Source organism: Chironomus tepperi, unplaced genomic scaffold (assembly GCF_022539635.2).
Source record: "Chironomus tepperi strain 1889 unplaced genomic scaffold, CSIRO-AGI_Ctep_v1 contig_74, whole genome shotgun sequence".
In the NCBI taxonomy this organism is placed as follows: Eukaryota; Metazoa; Arthropoda; class Insecta; order Diptera; family Chironomidae; genus Chironomus; species Chironomus tepperi.
Window position 1 is genome coordinate 449,305 of NW_027226196.1, and position 20,828 is coordinate 470,132.

Below are 20,828 nucleotides of genomic sequence, written 5' to 3' on the forward strand. Positions count from 1 at the left end.
CTGTCAGTCTTCATTGAGTTGAACGACTTATAAGACGTCTAACGGACCTGGTCGCGCGGCGCTTAGTTCTAAAGGAAGGAAAAAAAGAAGAAAAAATAAAGAAATTTCCAAAAAAAAAAAATAATAAAAAGAAAATAATGGAAAATTTATAAAATAATTTTGTGAATTAAAGCAGTAAAAGATAAAGAAAAAGAGGAGAAAATGTGAAGTCTGTGACAAAAAAGAAAAGAAAAAAAATCTGTGACGAAAGGAGTAAGAAAAGAAAATTCACGGGCAAACCTTGATAAAAAAAAAAATATATAAAATTTCTTGCTTTTTTTTTCTCTCAAGTCTGTGTTAGTGATCATGCATAGTGGAAAATATTGATACCTTGTTGTCCTCTGAATTTCCCACTTATCTCTTTGGGATTTCCGTTCGTTCTCATGAAAATTTTAACTTCTTTTTGAGTGACTTGCACAATTTTCATTTGAAAATCGAATTATAAATCATTTGAATTTTTGTGTCAAGGAATGTCAATTTTGTGACAAGATTTAGTATTGCCAATTTAGATAAAGTCTATCTACCTAGTTGACAAATGAAAAATCAATGATACAATTTAGAGATTTTGTTGTTTTATTTGAAATTTCATCTCTTGATAGCCTAGAATAAATATGTAAAATTGGATTCAATTTGTCAATGTTATTGCATAGTCAATAGAGAATAGTAAACACATAAAATATATGGCAAACTTAATAACAAGATATACGTAGAGAAGATGTATCATATCTATAAAGCAATAATAGTGGACACACGAAATAAATCAATAACAGGAACAAAAAGCTTTGCGCATTAAACCTTAAAAATAGTCGGGAACAATACTTATAAGAAATTGGATGAAACTTCCTGTGAGGATTTCAAACAGAAATTATCAAAGTTCGAAGATGATTCATATTTGGTATGGAAAATTCGACGAGTTTTGTGTTGTTTTTAGATATTAAGCCTTAGAGCAGTGGTAAAATTATGACAAAATGTATCGAGCCGTCATGGTGTTCCTAGTGGATAACTAACTCCCTAACCACTAACTTCGCCTATTACGGTTATACAGCGACGTAACAGTTCCACAGCGAATAAAGGGACGTTCAGTGCTTCTGAAAACTCGTTTACAATAATTTAATTATTAGTGAATTAAATCAAAAAGATAGAAATGAATAGTCGCCATTGTTCCATCAGGACATTCTACGTCTTGCTGTCAATGCGGCAACCTAACTATGCTATCCTGTCGACTATATTGTGCTCCTCGGGAATTTTCATTAATATCATTATTTATGTGCAAAATCAATAGTATGCAAGAAATCTATTAAGAATTTATAAGTAGAAACTATGAATTATTCCAGATTAATTAAGCAGTCAAGCACAGAAAACATAAAGCCAACCTTTCTTAACAATTTCTCAAATTTTAATTGTAACTTTACCTCTTAAAATTACAAAGAAGATTTTATTCCTAAATTATTTATCTGCATCGCTCATGATATAGCAGCTTTGCAGCACACAAATCCATATAACTGCATAAAATAATTTCACATTAACTTTATTAAATGAACAAGAAATTTTTCTACAATTTTCTTATGTTTTTAAAGCTCTCGAGAGTAACTTTCTCATAGTTTTATGCTGTGCTTATATGAATTCTTGTGCTGTGCTACATTTTCATATTTTTGTGCATCGAGGGGCTGTGTGGGAATTACGTCTAAGTGAGAAATAAACTTAAAAATTATTGGAGTCGATTCGACTTTTCCTTACAAAATCTGAACCGACTTTGAGCTTTAATTGAAACTGAGTTGGGGATTCCATTGAACCTAGTTTTTAATGGACGTCATTTATGAATAATTCTTTAATAGAAAATTGTCTAATAAGCACAGGAATGAAATGATTATTTTTGTCCTTGAAAAGAACAAAAAGAAAATGGAGAAAAATTTCATGTTGAAAAATTGTCCACCTGGATATTTCTTTTATCTTCATCTATATTATAATTTATTGTTCCTTGTAGCTACAATCGGATGTCAATTCTTACGATATTTTTCAATTTTACATTCGTGAAAATCAGGATTTGTACAAATTTGATAGGCAAAAATTGTTGAAATTATGAGTTTTTAATAGTTACGTTGGTGTCTGATCTTGGTCGGAAGTTAAACTTTTAGTTTTGGAATAAAATTATGAACTTTAGAACTTTTAATTTTCAAAAATTTTGAATTCTAAATTTTCAAAATTTGCGAATTTTATCGATCAAAGTAATCTTGTTGTAATTAAAAAGTAAGTGAATATTGCGAAAAGTTTATTGTTTATTTACTTATATCTTATGTTAATTAGTTAGTGCTTGATTTGTATAATTTCAATTTAAACAGAAAACATTAAAACTCTTCATATTGTGACTTACCTGCTTTAAAATTTCACAAGAAATTTAATTCAAGAAAATCTCAATAGTAAATTTTCCATCATTCAATTTTCATTTGAATTTTCCTCTACGATCATTCAAATTGCTTAAGGTAAATTATTTAAAATTAAAATCAATATCGGGAAAAAGTATTAAATTAAAAACTTTGTTTCTATGAAAAAAATTTCCCATGTGTATGTGGAAATTACTGACTGGCAAGTTAGGGTTTGGTAGCCTAATGAGAATTATTGAAAATTATTTTCCACTTTTTTGCATTTTATTTGCTCAAAATGAATTTTAATGGAAAAATTTAGTGCCTAAAATGATATACGTTTCATTATAGTTGGCAATTTGTGTGTTATTTCATTATTTTGACAGACATAAGAATAAATTTATTGTTGTGGAAAATTCTACATTATGTCGTAAATTGCTTGTGAGTTGATGGCGTGTTTAAGTGATGGAAAATGGAAAAGTGTAACGGAAATAAATGTTTTAAAGCGGTGTGGTTTATGGTGGAAGTTTTTCATATTTTTATGGTTTTAGAATTTGAAGCGAAAAATTTGACGATTTAACGAAATTTTCTATTTTGAATTCCAAAACCATACAATTTTTATTGACAAAAACATTTGAAGGGTTTTAAATGCTATAATGAACCCAAAAATAATTTAACGGAATTTGAAATTTTGAATCTTAAAGCCATGCATCTTTAAAAACATTTGTAAGGTTTTGGAAATTTTAAAGCTTCTTTGAACTCAAAAAAGGATTTAACGGACATTTTAAATCTTGAAACCTTTGAATTTTTTTGAACTATTAAAACATTTGTAAGGTTTTCAATCATTTCTATTTTAAAAGTTACCCGAAAATCAATTTTTGTGATGTTTTTGAACTAAGAATCCTAAAATGAGTAGTAAGGCTGACTCAAATTACAGTACAAAATAATAACCTAATAGATAAGCTCAAAACATTCATAGCTAATTACATGAAACTTTATCTACAACAATTTTTCTCATAGTTTTTCCCACAAGAAAAGCCAATAAAATTCTCAAGATATCTCTAAGCACACACTTAATATAAAAATAAGCTTCCATTTAAAAAAAAATTTCCTCATCGAAAAACTTAAACTTCGTAACTATTACGTGAAATTTCAAGATACGTGTAGGCATTAATATTGTACGAGTGTCATACATAATAATATGAATATTTAAAAGATGTAAAAGTTATAAAAACATTAGAAAATAGAAGTAAATTTTGTCAATAAAATATTTAAAGATACTTTAATGCCATCTCCCCCCTTATCATTAAAAGACGTAAGAAGAGAAACTTTATTTCCGTTCCAAAAAAAAGTACGCAAGTAATTTTATTCGATAAATTTTCGGTGGGTGGAAATGAAAATGCAGGATGAAAAAGAAAGGCAAGAGAAAGAAGAAAGTCAATAAAAAAATTAGTAATAGAGTTTGAGAATGTATAGGCTTGAAGAAAGCATTTTTGGAGCTTATGAGGTTGGCTGCTTGGTATGTTATTGGGAGCCAGTGATATTTAAACCTCAAATATCAATTAGGTCCTTTATCCCAGTGTTGGGATGTGATGTGGAGGCATCTCCACTTGAGTCTGGACTCTTAAAATCCTGTTAACTATTCATTATACTTATTGGGAATAAAAAGCCATTTGTCAAAATTGTATTTAAAGCTCTGAATTTAGAGCATGGACTCCAGCCGGATCATCGCCACGTCGGCAAATTGAAGGCTGTTTTCTGTCCATTTGGATAGCGGGAAATAAAAATTTGTCACATCGATCTATTCAAAGTCCTTCCTTATAGTGACTACAGTCGTTCATTTCCTCAGAACCTTGCAATATTTTCTTTATATTGATGATAGAGGTCATATCGAAACGAAATATTGTATTTGGACTGACATATATTTTGATTTGTAGACATCCTGTTCGTTAATACAACTAGGGTTATTTATTACACATTGCTCATGGTATTAGGGCGCATTTTGGGGATAGAAGAGGGGAAAAGCTTATGGCTACACCCCAACATTGCAGAGCTTTTATCGTTGAATGGGACAATGGCACTAAATTCAATATAACCCCAAATTTTGTAAGTAACAGACTGACAGACATAGTATGTCCAACACCAACTCTTCCCATTTCGATTAACCGTTCAGAAAATGTCACTGAGTCATATACAACAGCATCTCTTATTAATAGCATTACTTGGGAGAAAGAAACGAAAAAAAAAGATGAAATATTCGGGACCCATGTGTGGCACAAATTCTTCCACTGTGCATGTATATTTATCCAGAACAGAGAGAAGGAAAAAAAAGAAACCTTTTTGGCTGTTATTGTGTCAATGGAACAAAAAAAACGATTTTAAAATTCAAAAAGTGTTTTTAAATGAAAATTTTTCTTGATTTTCTTACAGGAAGGAAATTTTTTTGTTATTTTTTCCTTTAATTTTTTATTTTTTTTTTAATGGAAAACTTTGACTTTCCATTTTTATTTTTAATGATGTGTATTGTGGGAAATTCCTAATAACCGTGGGAAGCTGTTTGTGTACGAAATAAAAAAAAACATCGCCTTTTGTGTGGAATTTTCTTAGTGCTGTAAAAATAGCTGAAAAAGTGATTATAAACAAGTTACGTCAATCAAATAATTATTGTTGATGCAAAAAGGACATCAAAGACATTTGAATTGTGTACGAGGAAGTGAAATAAAACATTTCAGCATAAAGGTAAGTCCACCATGTCTGCGGTATAAATTTTACTTTATGTGTGCTTTTTACTATTTGGAGAGGACATAAGAAACTTTTTTTTTTCTCGGGGTAGCTTTTTCTTTCTTTTTCTGTGTATCAAACTTTTATGGTTACAGTTCTATGTGACCTAAAAAATATGGAAAAAGGAAATAAAGTTTAGAAATTGATGTAAATTTGTTCGCTCAAGCGCATTCTTCATTGTAATTTTCACTTTAATTAATTGGTAAATAATTGGTAGATAACTTGGGTTTCTTATTTAATTGTGTAAAAAGCATTAATCAGGGTTGATTAGAGAGGATTTTTGGGAATTAAATGGTGAATTTTTAGTAAACTGCCTTACGTAAAATTTTGAATTACGTACGTATTATTATTTACGTACGTTTTTACTTACGTAAGTATTTTCATTTACGTACGTAAATTTAATTAGGTACGTTTTTTTAATTAAGTACGTAATTCAATTTACGCACGTTTTCACTTACCTACGTAATTCAATTAACGTACGTTTTTATTACGTACGTAATTCAATTTACGAAGTTTTTTACTTACGTACTTAATTCAATTTACGTACGTAATTAAATTTACGTACGTTTTCTTTTACGTACGTAATTCAATTTACGTACGTTTTCACTTACGTACGAAATGAAATTTACGTACGTTTTTAATTACGTACGTAATTCAATTTACGAAGGTTTTTAATTACGTACTTAATTCAATTTACGTACGCAATCCAATTTACGTACGTTTTTATTTACGTACGTAATTCAATTTACATATCTTTATTTACGTACGTTTCTGATGAACATAGTTGAATATTGACTTAAACAACACAGGTTATATTGGAAGTAAAACATAATTCTTAAGTCTGACAAACGCTGTGTAGATCATCCTGTTACTACATTCCAACATCCTTCATTAAATTCTCTAAAAAAAACAAATTCAAAAAGATTGGCAATTTCTCATATTAAATATGAATTAAGGTAAATGGGATGAACATGAACAGTCATTGTGCATATATGCATATAAGATATATACGAAAGAATTGAATTTAACCATGATTCTCATTCCACTTCTGCAGCACAAAAAAATATAAAAATTACCAATTTTTTCACTCACAAACGACGTCATTAATTAGAGAAATAAGTTAAAGGAAGGGAATATGCTGGTTGTACATATTAAACATAAATTTTTACGATAAACCACTTTGCTTTACAAGGAGGAAGTAAATAGTTTGTGCAATGCATGTATGCATACAGTATCAAGGTTCTGTGTTGTTAAAGGCGTCAACTTTTTTTTCCTCATTTTCTTACCTTTTATGCTTATCGTTTTCCAACTTTTTCCTCTCTCTACTCTCTCCATTTCACTCTCTCATCCTATATTTTATTGCTGACAGCAAAGGAAAATTTATGTCATAAAATTATTGGCACAAATTCGCTACGCTTTTTGTCATAAAAGGATGAATACTTCTCTTTGTATGTGTGTTGTGCATGCTTGCGTTCCGCAATAATTTTTAATTAAAAAAATTCTTTGAAACTGAAAAAAATGGGAAGTTAAAAAATATGTATGCTGATTGGATCCTATGAGGAGATCCTTGGAGAATATTGGCTGGGAATGAATATTACTTCAATGAAAAAAAAAAGTAATTTGGATATCGGGACTGATTTTTAAATAGCTGGATCTTTGAGAATTTGAAATATATAAGTAAAATCAACATTTTGTATGCTGGATTATGTTAGGAAGCAGATGTGTAAGGATGGGACATAATTAATTGGGATTATGCATTTTTAAAGTCGATTTTTTGTCTCCTTAAACCAGAGATAGGCAACCTTTTTTGTGCCTCGGCACATTTTGTTGGTAAGCTACGATTGAAATTGCACACTGTATGTGGTGAATGACATAGCAATTAAAGCATTTTGAAGTGGTTTTAAGCTACTTTTACAATCGATTAGTCAGGACGATTTACAATCGTACGTTATAGTTTGAAACAGAGCTCGAAGTCGAGTCGAGTCGAGTCGACTTCAACCATATCGATTTCGAGCTCTGGTTCGGAGCAAATGCGTCAAATAAAAGTACTCTTAGATGTCTAGTTGCTCATTTCGCTTCTTATTGAGCAAATCAATCAATGTAATTTTGTAATAATACGGTATAATCTAGCAGAAAAAGCCATAATAGCGCAAGCCTGAATGGCAATGCATCAAAGTTACGCCAACTTGTTGTCGATTGCCAATTCCAATTGCAACACAGTCATTATCTTAAGCTCCTTAAAATACAAAGTATGTTGAATATTTTTGATTTTAAAGATACATGCGCCATATTCGTATATTAAATGACAAGAACAGCTTCAACTTCACATACAGTAACAATATCCTTATCTAAAACAAGCACCCTCCAGTATGTATACCTGAAAAACTTTTATGTATCACCAGAGAGCAGAACACAAAATGCATCTGAAAAACAACAAATTTCATTGACAAAGATGCTAGCCCGGAAAAAAAGAGACACAAAGGAGTGAAAAAAAAAAAAGTTTTGCACATTCAATCACGAATCGCGTCATATCATAAAAAAGGAGCTTCCACACTGCACGGTGATAAATATTCATGAAGGCAAAAAGCAGAAGCTGAGGTTGTGATGAAAATATGAATTTTCATGTAAGAGAAAGTGAGATGGAAAGCATGAGATGTAGGAAGAGTAATTTTTTTTGTGCATAATATGATAGCAATTATGATGAAAAAAACTGTCATTTTTCTTACTCAAGTCACTTAAGTAGACAGACAATACTTCCATACGGAAACTTGTTCTCCTTACTTTTTTTTGCACATCCACTTCACATAAAGGTATACTTCCCTGTATTGTGTATGCCATCTCGTCATTTCATCCGATTCTCGTGACCCAATTTTCTTCAGCTCTGCATCATTGCTGGGTAGGTTCTCGGATATTTAACAACATCAGCTGCGGTACATGAAAAAAATAAAAAAACTTTTTTTTTTGTTCCTTTTTCCTCGTTTTCGCCTTTTTTCCGTTAATTCGCTATTCTGCAGCGGTTTTTACACGAAAAGGAATAGGAAGTAATAAAAAGTTTTTTTTTCTTTACTTCTCCTTTTTTTTTTTGGACGAATGCCTTGAATGAACATCCTACACATTGCTAATGAAATTATTTTACTTTTTTGCTTTATAGTGACGTAGTTTTTAGTTTTTGAGTAGAGAAAAAGTTTTTGTGGCCAGTTTTTGGGGACATTTGCATAAGATATTCATGTCAGGAGTGGGCAAGCTTTTGATTTTTGTGGGACATACCTTGCAGATAAGCCTATATCGAAATCAGACATTACTTATGGTTCATGACATTTCCAAATATTTTTTGCGGCATACTAGAGTGACACGGCACTTAGGTTGCCCAACACTGGACTATATTATGATACATATAATCAGTCAGATTCAGTATTCTGAAATAAAGACTCCATACTCATCTACAAACTATATTTAAGGGACTGGTCGCTCTTTTCGTTCCACCTCCAGATGTCAGTTTGATAATTAGTTCCTAATGATCCACAGTGAAACGAGATAGGGTGTTAAAATGTCAGTTTGACTCAGGTCCATCGAATTACGAGCGCGCTGCAGCATAGTGTTTAGTGGTTAGAGTAGTGTTGAACTACCTGTGTGACGTGAAAATTTCTGGAGTTCCAGGAATTTATTTTTTCAAAAACCCAAAAAAGACGAAGTTTTTGGTCATCTTAAGTCAAGTTCTGACTTTTAGGATCCGAGTAGATAACTTGACATAGTGTCAAGCTTGTAACTAGAACTACGGTCGACTAATGACATATTTTATGGGACGTTTCGAATTAAATGCCATTGGTCGAGTATAGGTTTTTAACCAGACATTATGTCAAGTTGCCCAATCGAGAGAATACCACTACCATCCCCATCAAATCTTGCATTACACCAATTGCATGTAAAACCTGATAATTAGGTCATATCCACATCATTTACATTAAACCCCTCATTTAAATTCCACTTGAAAATAATAAAATTCAAGTGGATATTCACAAATACTTTATTCCTCGTTCCTTTTATTACGTTTTAACAGAAAGCTTATGTTCATGAAAAAAAATAGACAATATTTATTCATATGGAGGTGGAGTGGACTTTCCATTCTTTATTATATGCTATAAGCTTCGTTGGCTATTCAATGCATTACTATGCAATGCTTTCTTTTGGGAATTTTTTTTTTTATGGTGCTTTTTCATGGGAAAATTTTCTAAACGATCTGAATAGATTAAATTTCTATTATAGATAGTGGATTGAAAGATGTAGTGACCGTGGAAGAATGTAATAAGCCATATAAGACTTATGGCTCGATATCGATTTAGGGTGAAGAAGGTTGTGGTTTAGATCAGTTTTGATCCATTTTGATGAAAGGTAGTCAATCATGGAATCATTAAATTACACTTTCAATAGTTTTTGACGGTTCTGTAGGACATCAGTTGTCACAAACCCGAGCTTGGATTAGCAGCTTTTTAGAATCCTGACAAAATTTGGAACTAAGGCAATTTCTTACCGTTTTCATTTGATTAACCTGATCCAATACAACAATTAGAGCTGTGCAATGAGCACAAGACAATCAAAGCAGATTCAAGTATGCTTTGTGCCGCATCCTTTAACAACCTTCGGTAGATCAGTAGGGAAGAGCACTTGACATGCAATCAAGAGGGTGTGGGTTCGAGTCTCACTTGGGCTTTGTTATGGGGAAGGTGTACATTTTGCTCTTGAATAGTGGTAAGCACCTGTGTGCGGCGATCCGCAATATAAAAGTTACCCACTACCTATCAATGCTCTTGAACCTTAACTGAAGTAAGCTTCCGATCAAAAACGTTATCTTCTTTTAGTTTCTCGGGTAATTTGCTCTAAAATGGGCTAGGATTCACATATTTGACTTTTATAAACCTTAAGTACTTAAGAAAAATCTCTAGACTGTCTTCTAATCCAGTCTTAAATCAGGATCTCCATATTGATTTGACATGTTTTCATATAAATAATCCCACAAATAATACACACAACTACATTTATTGTCACATCCCAAAAAGCCATCTTCTAGCTTGTATCCAAAGCTTGATAGATATCCATAGATATAGGACTTCATTTGACATATGCCGTTCTGTGTATGAAACCATCCCCAAAACACACAGCATCCCTTAACTTGAACTATCAATATTCATCGCAAAGACATTTACAGAACAACAAGAGTACTAGACACAGAAACACAATTTACAACCACTCAATAGTCTTGAGCATACAAGGCACAATCTCAACATTTCTTGCTCGTTTTTCATTTTCATAGATTTTTCTCTGGTAAGCAAAACGTGCTTCATTAATCTTGTTCTGATAAGCCAAACAAAACCCAAAATGCATTTCGGTCACCTGTCTACAGTGTCTTACAGCTTATGTAATCTTAAAGTAATTGAAGCCTCGTGGTGGATAACCAAATATCCATTTAAACTAAATAGTAGTGAAATTTGCCACATCAGATCCATTGCCAAAAGTTAATTTTTCTTCTATTTGAAGCAGCAGTAACAGCTGTTACTTGATATTAGTATTATTATGCACTACACGAGTGAATCTTTAGAACAGAGTTGCAAAACAGGCAAAAACTGCACAAATTCTTGATAATTTGTATGGTTTTGTAAGAAAAACCTTACAAATTATCAAGAATTTGTACTGTTCTCGCCTGTCACAGGCACTTGATGTGCAACTCTGCTTTAGGACACACTTGAGCACATTGAAATGAACTTGAACAATATCAAAAAAAAAATTTTCAATATCGATTTTCTAATCAACTTCTTTTCCGTCTCTTTTTTGGCTGTACTTATTTTCGATTACCCAAATTGCTTGCTTATTGTTCTTCTTCTTATTCCAATCAACATTACATTACGACGTAATATTATATATTTCATCATTGTACCTTTTGAATATAATAGAGAGGAACATAACAATGTAAGGCGGAAATAAAAGAAAGAAGTAAGTAATAGATGAATTACTGCTTACCGTGTGGAGGAGGTCGAATAGATCATGGATAAATTGAAATTGATTGAATCTTACAATTTTTTTTTACATATATCAAATGCTCTATATCGTTTGTTGGTATAAAAGAGGTGGTGCCATTTACAGTGATCTATATTGGAATGAAAATGTAAAGCAAAGTAAGGAAGAAGTGGAATTGGGTAAACACATGAGATTCAAGAGTGTGGTTTTATGAGGGATAGTAGGAAGGCGCATTATTACTACTAATAACTAGGGTACAATCCCGACAAGCATGACCTAAAATAGCGGAGCACAGAGTGAAATGGAAATAGTGTCAATGGCCAAATTAGTAGCGTTGGCTTGAAGTGACAAAGATCCTGGGTTCAATTCCAACCCATGTCTAGTTTTTGAAGCTTTATCAGCTCTATAGTAACGAAGCTCTGTTCGTGTGTGACGTAGTTTTGAAGTCTTGTGCACATAGTGTCTCTCCACTGCTAGGTATACACCGAGAAATTAGTATCAGGTTGATTTTCTTGACGTAATCTTGAACACAGACTGGCAAAGTATGTGCATAGCTTGTTATTGGTTCGGATCCCACTATACACGGAGCCTCCAGTTCACATAAGGCTTGGTTCTTCAACTAGTAATGCTCTTAAGCAATAGGAATTCAATAATTTAGCTTTATGATAAAACTAAGGCAACATGGATCACAATTGATCCCTACGGTCAGCAAACTAAGTAAAAATTAAAGCAATCCTCAAATTCTCCCATCTCCTCAAATTCATTACATCCAATCCAAAAAAACAGCAATTTAACATCCCAAAAATCAAATAATTCACGACCCCTCTCATCTAGTTTACAATATTTACAAGCACTTCTAAGAGTCAATAAGACAAAAAAGAAAGAAAGTTACTACAACCGCATTATCATCCTTAGAGTGTACTCAATGAAAAAAAAAGCTTTTAAGAAGTACTTCACACTTTACACATGCTCAACAAATCTATTTCTGTAAATAATCATCTTATGAATGTGATGAGCATCAGCATAACATCAATATAAATAATAATGAATAAGTGCATATTTATATCGCTTTAAGGTTATTAAGCCTTTATTTATAGAAATAACATGATTCAACCCTGACATTCGTACTATCATTTATTCATAGTCACATATCAATTGTGATAAGATAAGGAATATTTAGAAATGTTTTGGTTGAGTTGGTGTATGCCCGAGTGACACAAATGAAGAAGGGTCTAAGGAGCTTTTAAGGCTTTGATTTGGAGCTTTTAAGGATCCGCTTTAGAACTTTTTAAGGCTCCGATTTAGAGCTTTTAAAGGCTCCGATTTAGAGCTTTTAAAGGCTCCGATTTAGAGTTTTTTAAGTCTCCGCTTTAAAGCTTTTAAAGGTTCCAATTTAGAGCTTTTAAAGGCTCCGCTTTAGAGCTTTTAAAGGTTCCAATTTAGAGCTTTTTAAAGGCTCCACTTTAGAGCTTTTAAAGGCTTCGCTTTAGAGCTTTTAAAGGCTCCGATTTAGAGCTTTTAAAGGCACTGCTGTGGAGATTTTTTGACTCCTTTTGGCTTCCAAATTGGCTGCTCCCATTTTGTGTTAATAAAAGGGTTTTAGCGGATCCTTAAAAGCTCCCAAGCGGACTCTTCTTCATTTGTGTCTCTCGGTGATGCTATTACGAAATGGTTATAGTGTTCGGTATCTTTGGTTTGAGTTTTAAGTATCATTTCATCTATCATGATGTTAGAAATGTATTAAATATTGTGACAACGTGCATTCACAACGAAAGATTTATTATACAAGATTAAAAAAAGATCGTAAAGCGCCAAACAACCGTGAAAATAAAAATATATATATAAAGTAGGATGAAGTAAGAAGAAGTTATAAAAATTGTTAAGAGCGCCCCTCGCAGACGCGCAACGACAGGAATAGCAAATTCGTATAGAAAAACCGTCAGCTGTCGTTTATGTTAGACGTGTGTGCGTGTGTATGGTGTGTATGGAACTAGAAGTTGGAATATTGATTTTGATTCTTATCATTATTTTCAAAAAAAAAAAAAAAAAAAAATATATATGTAGATTGTGTCGAAATGAAAATGTCCTGGGGCCTCTTTTTCTCTCTCTATTTCCACGCACGCATCATCACATTGCATGTCTATTTTTATAAAACAGGGGTGGGCAATCTTTTGTTTTTCGCGGCACACTTTGAGGGGAGGCGTCGATTGAAACCTCACAGAATGTACGGTTCATGGAATTTCAGAGTGACACTAGTGTTCCGCGACACATAGTTTGCCCACCTTGATGATAAGCCTCGATTGAAACCATACAGAATGTACAGTTTCCAAGTGACACTAGTGTGCCGCGACACGCAGGTTGTCCACCTTGATGAAAGGCGTCGATTGAAACCTTACAAGATGTACGGTTCAAGGCATTTTTAAGTGACTCTATTGTGTCTTGTCACACAGGTTGTCCACCACTGCTATACAGCATAGAATTAAAGAAATAAGAACGATACTGGAAGGTAATTTACTGTTGACTGTAAATTATTTAGTTACTTTTTATAGAGCGCATTTTATTTATATCAAGAAGAATTTGTCAGTAGCTGATGTTTATTAGTCTAGAAAGGCTGTCAGTTTTGATGATGAGGCATGTGTAGGTTGGAGTAAAAGCACTCTGTTCATAATATTCTTAGAAGACATAATCCTACGTGAGAAAATTCTCGCAGGCACAATTTAAATGGCTGCAGCATCTAAAGGTCACTGAGATGTACATAGAAAAAATTCATAAGATTCTTGATTAAATTACAAAAGAAGTTCTATTAATGTAAATAGAGCTGAACTTTGAATAGAAGATCAGACAAAAAAGTCGCATGTGTTGGATTAAAAGTTAGACTTGAAAGTTCAAAGATACTCGAGGGTGTTTCATGTCCAATTAGAATAATTAGGAATAAATTTGTATGTTTTTTTTGGATATAATCCAATATTTATAGTGCATTAGATACTGCTTTGTATGGAATTTAAAATTGTATGTGGTTAGGCTTTTGGGTTGTTCATTTTTTGGTGACTATACTTAGTTAATTTATATTGAGGTTACTGAATGTGAATATACATACTTTGGATTACTCTATGGGAGCTTTTAAATGGAACTTCAAGGGCTAGACATATAAAAATTGTAAAGATTACGATTTATTCTATTTTTACGATAGAATTTGACTCTGAACTCTAACAGACAACAAATGCCCTCACATGGTACCATGGTAGCATCATTATACGCTCTTTGTTCGTTAGGGCTAGCCGTAGAGCTGTCTAGAATACCTCTATATGACTCTGATTGGCGATGTTAACTAGATTACTTACTAACTGTAGCACAGATCCTATGTGAAACACCAGTGGAACTTAAGTTACAACAAAATGCATTTCATCTGACTTTGTTGCTGGATCTGTCACACTGTTTGTGCAAATTCTCTGTCCGTACATTAAACTGACGTAGGATTTTCAATGTTGTGTGTCATAGAGCTCCAGGACGTCTTTTTTCTTGCGGGATCGAACCAAGAGTGGTGTAACAAACTTGTGTTTTTGTTCCAGCATTGACATTGTATTTGAACTCTACTGAATGGACAACTTGTTGTAATTTCTAGTTAATGACTAGACCTAAGATCGAATAATGACAAGTTTGACAGAATATTCCTTAAAAAATGCTATTAGTCGCCTTAGGTCTCGTTATTAACAAGATAATATCTCAAGTTAATTTGTCTACCTAGTTTTCAATGTATTGTCCATCTTTAGATAGTTCTGGATTATCCTTAACCCTTAACAGACAAGGAGCATGCTTTCATGGAACACAATTGCCACTACGGTACCTAAAGCGGTGTCTTTGCCATTTAGAATAATCTTCATTGAACAATGATTAATTTCCCGATCCTTAAACATCATAAAATCAATTAATTCATCTCTACAACCACAACATCCTCCAATAATCTCCAATTTGTCAACTTTCAAAAAACATTAATTCTCTGCATAATTGATAATGATTGCACATAGACGTCAAAATGAATCTGATAATACAAATTATTTTTATTGAAAATCACCAATTTAACCCCTCGTTCCGATAAATGCGAACAAAAATCAATTTGGACTGATAAAATTTTTTGCTATACGGCAAGTGAGCTCAATTTCATAAATTCAATTAGGTCAGAAATTGAGAATATAGCTGAGATTGAACGGATATTTTATGTTGAGCATTTTAATAGCTATAGTATAAATTTGGTGACTGACTGTGTTTGCATTAATCAGTTTAACAAACATCGAAAGAAAGAGAGAGAAGGAGATAGAGACATTTATGTCAAACATATCAACCACAATTTCTCATCAATTATAATACATACGTCTTTATTTAGCTTTTTTTGGGATATACTATAATAATTTATGAATATACTTATTTTGATGTTTATATCAATATATAAGAGACATAAATGACGATGATATACACAAATAAATTTATTTGTTGCTATACTTTATGACTCAGAAAAAATTATTTACTTACACATGTTTTTTAGAGGGATACTAATGGGGGATTTAATTCAATTTGACTATTGATGCATAGGAAATATCATGATCATTAAATGACAATGCAGTCATTTGGGAATTTAATTGCTGACTTTTGTGTTGTTTACATACTAGAGAGTTGCTTTAAGAATGAGTTGGACAAAACCTGAGTTGGTTTGGTGAGAAGAAACCCAAATCTGTAGGTTTTTTGAAGGATGAGGATCGGGTTGGATTTTTTGCAGATATGCGCAGTACTCCTGTTTTTGGCCGAACCCCAGTCATAAATTAATTATCATCTATACTAACTCAATTTTGAACAAGCCCTGATCCCGAATAGCACAATTCTATTAATCGATCTGATCAAAATCTCACATTAAGCCGGCGTAACTCTGACATGCTTTCGGATTCGCTTTAAAATCGTATCAGAGACATTCCGGCTTGGAAGCAGATTTTTGATCGATTAACTGATTGGTGCTATTCGGGAACATAATATTTGAAAGAAAAAAATAGTCAGTTCTAGGTTCCACCATGTAATAATATGGATGTAATAACTACCACAATTACAGCAGAGCTCATAGTCAACTCAGATCAGATGAGTTCTTCAGATCAGTGAGATCCAGAGCTGTAGGATGTTTCGCGGAGAAATGTGTTGGTTAAAAATGAAAAAAGGCGTTCAAATAAAATTTGGAACGAAGCTGACGATCTTTTCTGCAAAGTTGTTAAACAAGGACTGACAGACATATTAGTTAATTGAGATGAAACTGGATTTTGGATGACTTAGAATGGTTTTATGCAAAATCATAGTCCGTTTCCATCTTTAATCTCAAGTAACTTTGAATCCAACTTTAAACTAAAGATTAAGGCTTGGATGAGATAGCTTGTCCCTCACTCAATAAACTATTAGTAGCCTAGTCTTATTAAACATTCATTCCACAGCTCTGGATCTGTCTCAAGATCTAAACAGTTAAATCCTATTTTCCAAAAACATCTAAAATTCGTCATCCATAAAAAATACAAAAGAAGGAACAAGAAGAACATCAGTAATGCTAGAAAAACAACACACAAAATGAAAGGAAATCGCTCAATTTTCAAAATGCGACACATTGAAACGAGAAATAAACTACATACTGAATAGAAATTTTATATCGTTATTTTTTTTTCACCCTGTGCCTGCTATAGCATACAGGCAAGTGAGCATATTGTTGTCTTTTGAAATTGTTATGAACTCCGATCGATTTTCAATTCATTTCGTATTCAATAACACAAAAAAATAAAAATTTCTAGTTCCTTTCTCACTCACTCTCTCATCGAATGTATTTTGAATGAATAATGGACTTTATTGTCGTGCAGGACAATTTGTGACTATATACATATGTGTGTGCTGTTGCTATTTGATATGCTGGAAGTTTTTCCTTTAACATGTGAGACATGAAGGCATGAAAAAAATTTAAATCAAATTTTTAAGGAATTTATTGTGTCGTAAATCTCTTGGCATTTTAATTTTCCATCCTCATTATGACACAAAAATGGTATTAAGTAAAGCTTCATCATAAAATACTAAATTGAGAATCGAGTAAACGTCGTCATACGTCGACTTCCTTATTTATCAAATTTGTTTTGATATCATAAAGATATATTAATGTTTATTGAATAGTATGGGGCAGGGGTGGGCAACCTGTGAGTCGCGAAACACTAGTGTGAAGCCAAAACTTGTTTAAAATGCCCAGAACCGTATTTAAGACTCGAATTACTTTGTGCGGCTTCAATCGACGCTTACCACCAAGGTGTGTCATCAAAAAGGTTGCACAACCCTGATATAAGGTACGAGAGAGTGAGAAAGAGATAGAATAAAATATAATATAATTTATGAAATTGTCTTTATACACATTTTCATAAAATTTATGTCAACGAGACTCTTAGGAGTAAACGACAACGCAGTGAGTGTATGAAATTGTAGATATAATTTTTTTTTATTACCCCAATATGTTTAGCTTTCTTTTTGCCTTACTTCTCTTTCACTTTATTTGTGTATTTATTATGAAAAAGACATTAAAAAAAATCCTATTGATTGCAGTTTTATGAACATTAAAATTATTGTTTACATGAAATAGTTAATTTTTGCTTGATTTTTTTTTTGTAGTAAAGGAAGTGATTTATGATGAACTAAGGTTTGATGATTTCCTTTATAAATGCTGAACTTCAAAGCAACTTTAGCATCTTGACAGATGGAAATTTATTTCAAAGTCCAAGCTTTCCTGAATAACACTAGTCTGGTAATCGACCCAAAATCTTTCGTTAGGCTGACGTGACTCTGACATGATGCTGGGCTTGAATCTAATCGGGTACCATATTCGATTTACGCTAGTCTGAGCTTGATTTTTGGTTGAGTATCCGCATTGTGCAATTTGGATTATGCACAAGCTTAATTCATATACACTAGTTGAATGTAAGCATAGTAATAATGCACAATGCAGCACAATGTGTTTGTTAGGGTACCCCTAAGTAAGGGGTGCGGTGCATTTCGTAGACCGAATGTTCTGCAGAATTCTGTAACACAATTCTGTAGATTTCTGCAACAAAATTCTGCAGAATTCTGTAGAATTATTCCACAGAATTCTACAGAATTCTGCAGAATTCCCCAGAATTTTTGTGGTTGAAATAATATTTTGTTGCATGCATGTTGTGCGACATTCACCAGAATATTCTACAGAATTCTACAGAATTCTATTGAATTCTGCAAAACTCATTCTGTAGTTCTGATTTAAACGGGAGAGATTTTTTACGTCGACAGAAGTTCTGCAGAATTACGCAGGATTTCTGCAGAACTTCTGTAAAAATTCTGCAGAAACTTTTCATAATTATCATTTTTTATCAAAAAAAAAAGTTCGCTCATACCAAGACTTGAACTCATGACTTTCATGTTACAATAACCATAACTATAACCATTACGCCACCAAGACATATTATTTCATATTAAAGAAATGGCAATTTTTCATATATAAAGATATATAAATATTTATTTGATATTATATTTTAGTTATAATAAATATCAAAAAATTTTAATTTCCTTTCACATGATTAAAGAATAGATTTTTCGTAAATTTTCATTATTATATCAAAAATTTTGCATGAAATTATAAATTATATAATTTTATACAAAATTCCGGAGAACCAGACTCTTGTGAATTATCTATATTATAAACATCCACGGCCTGTTTCACTAAAGTGGATTATCCTCGAAATCGGATTATCCACTTCAGTTTTTTGGAAATATCTCCAACATTTTAAGAATTTTGAAAGATAAACTATGTGATACTTGTAGAGTACACTTAGACCTATATTTTCGTATATTTGGAATTTTGGGTTCTCAATTATTGACAAATTTATAGCAATGATTGCGGGAAATCTAGTAGATTTGACTGAAAAATTGAATAATTAATTGTTTGAGATATTTCCAAAAAACTGAAGTGGATAATCCGAAATCGAGGATCCTTTGCTGATACAAGAACGGAAGCCATGTGAAGCCATTTTGTGTAGCCGGAAACTGAGGGGTATCAGGGGGTATGGGGGGTGTAATGTGATGCCACATGAAGCTATCCTCTGAAGATGAAAATTCTGAAGATGGGGCGCCATGGGCGCTCCCGATACTCTAGTATAATTTAAAGTATAAAAGAAACACAAAAGCTATTTATCTCTTAAGTGGGTACCCTTTAAAATAAGATTATCCCTCACCAATAGAACCCTAAAATTCCACCTGTCTTCTTTAAAATATTAAAAAAATAAAATAATATTTTAAATAATACGAAAAATGCGAATATCCTATAATATTTGTATCCGTACAGAAAAAAGTATAGTTTAAATCAGAACTACAGAATGAGTTTTGCAGAATTCAATAGAATTCTGTAGAATTCTGTAGAATATTCTGGTGAATGTCGCACGACATGCATGCAACAAAATATTATTTCAACCACAAAAATTCTGGGGAATTCTGCAGAATTCTGTAGAATTCTGTGGAATAATTCTACAGAATTCTGCAGAATTTTGTTGCAGAAATCTGCAGAATTGTGTTACAGAATTCTGCAGAATATTCGGTCTACCAGATGCACCGGAAGCCTAAGTAAGATTTCCCACGAAGCCCGACTACGGTTTTCATCAATTTTTCCTCTTAACTCTTCTAAAAGTTCTTCTAAGTCAACTTTTATATGGAATTGAGTCGGTTTAAGCAAACCAGAGCTGCAAAACAGACACTTGTAACAGGCATAAACCGTATAAATTCTTGATAATTTGTATAGTTTTGTAAGGAAATTATCAAGAATTTGAACGGTTTTGTCCTGTGACAGTTGCCTGTTTTGCAATTCTGGAGCAAACTTCTCAATGCAAAACCCAAGTCGGCTTCAATCTCTATTACAAAAACTAAAAAGAATCATAGCAAATACATAAGCGACATGTCAAATTAAAAAAATTATTCCGTTTGCCATCAAAAAATAGAGTTCATCCGCAAAAATAACATAACCTCTAAACGAAACATTTATTGATGAATTATAAGATTCGAACTTTCAGAATTTCTAATTTTTATAAGAATTTAATTTTGATCATTGAATTTCAGATCGCAAATATCCTTTATATTTCCATTAAAACACTACAAATCTACTCAACTTCTTCAACATCCACAAATAAATACCCCTAATCATATTCCTCAAATTTGCTATTTTTCTCTCATTTTAAATTATGAAAATTTACCTATCTTGTACTTTTTTATCTCCTTCGTTCATCATCCATGGTTGTGTTTCGTATCAAAAATAATAAATTTATGCTTCTCGTTGTTTACTTAAAAATATTACAAAAAAAAAAGTTACGGTTGCTGACTCACATTGAAATATTTTCCATTAGCATTCCTCAAACATTTTTCCTCATTTCATTCATTCATAGCAATGAATGTGAATTGAAGGAGATGTAGTTAGCAGATAATTTGTTGAAGAGATAACAAAGTTTTTTGCGAATATGAGGCGCAATAGGATTTTTGGAAGATTTTGTATTGTTGATGGCTGGGCAGAGCAAGGCTCAACTTGGCATCCTTTTGTGTGTCTCACGGAATGCATAGTCAAGCTAC

At 32.4% G+C, this 20,828-nt stretch overlaps 1 protein-coding gene across 2 annotated transcripts in view; it reads left to right on the forward strand.

The window, feature by feature from the left end:
- Positions 1-22: 22 nt before the first annotated feature.
- Positions 23-20,828, forward strand: part of Shab (Shaker cognate b) — a 151,671-nt gene continuing 130,865 nt past the window's right edge. For both annotated transcript variants that reach the window (XM_070653959.1, XM_070653960.1), the window contains exons 1-2: positions 23-252; positions 4,830-5,138. The gene's annotated coding sequence lies outside the window, so the exon portion shown is untranslated. The remainder of the gene's footprint in view (positions 253-4,829; positions 5,139-20,828) is intronic.